This window comes from Arachis hypogaea, chromosome 19, assembly GCF_003086295.3.
Source record: "Arachis hypogaea cultivar Tifrunner chromosome 19, arahy.Tifrunner.gnm2.J5K5, whole genome shotgun sequence".
Lineage (NCBI taxonomy): Eukaryota > Viridiplantae > Streptophyta > Magnoliopsida > Fabales > Fabaceae > Arachis > Arachis hypogaea.
Genome location: NC_092054.1, coordinates 97,679,731 through 97,680,658, shown reverse-complemented (window position 1 = coordinate 97,680,658; position 928 = coordinate 97,679,731). Strand labels below are relative to the sequence as shown.

Below are 928 nucleotides of genomic sequence, written 5' to 3'. Positions count from 1 at the left end.
TCCATTCCTGCCATTGGAGCAAACAATTTTGAGCTGAAACCTCAATTAGTTTATCTGATGCAGCAGAACTGCAAGTTTCATGGACTTCCATCTGAAGATCTTTTTCAGTTCTTAACTAAATTCTTGCAGATATGTGATACTGTTAAGACCAATGGGGTTAATCCCGAGGTCTACAGGCTTATGCTTTTCCCGTTTGCTGTAAAAGACAGAGCTAGAGTGTGGTTGGACTCTCAACCCAAAGATAGCCTGAACTCTTGGGATAAGCTGGTCACGGCTTTGTTAGCCAAGTTCTTCCCTCCTCAAAAGCTGAGTAAGCTTAGAGTGGATGTTCAAACCTTCAGACAAAAAGAAGGTGAATCCCTCTATGAAGCTTGGGAGAGATATAAGCAACTGACCAAAAAGTGTCCTTCTGACATGCTTTCAGAATGGACCATCCTGGATATATTCTATGATGGTTTGTCTGAATTAGCTAAGATGTCATTGGATACTTCTACAGGTGGATCCATTCACCTAAAGAAAACGCCTGCAGAAACTCAAGAACTCATTGACATGGTTGCTAATAACCAGTTCATTTACACTTCTGAGAGGAATCCTGTGAGTAATGGGACGCCTCAGAAGAAGGGAGTTCTTGAAATTAATACTCTGAATGCCATATTGGCTCAGAACAAAATATTGACTCAGCAAGTCAATATGATTTCTTAGAGTCTGAATGGAATGCAAGCTACATCCAACAGTACTCAAGAGGCATCTTCTGAGGAAGAAGCTTATGATCTTGAGAACCCTGCAATAGCAGAGGTGAATTACATGGGTGAACCCTATGGAAACACCTATAATCCCTCATGGATAAATCACCCAAATCTGTCATGGAAGGATCAACAAAAGCCTCAACAAGGCTTTACTAATGGTGGAAGAAACATGTTTAACAATA

General features: G+C 40.7%; 1 non-coding gene across 1 annotated transcript; it reads right to left on the bottom strand.

Annotated features, from left to right (window-relative positions):
• Positions 1-312: 312 nt before the first annotated feature.
• On the bottom strand, positions 313-420 carry LOC112781353 (small nucleolar RNA R71). The gene has a single exon (XR_003192135.1). It is a non-coding gene; the product is annotated as a small nucleolar RNA R71 (small nucleolar RNA).
• Positions 421-928: the final 508 nt, after the last annotated feature.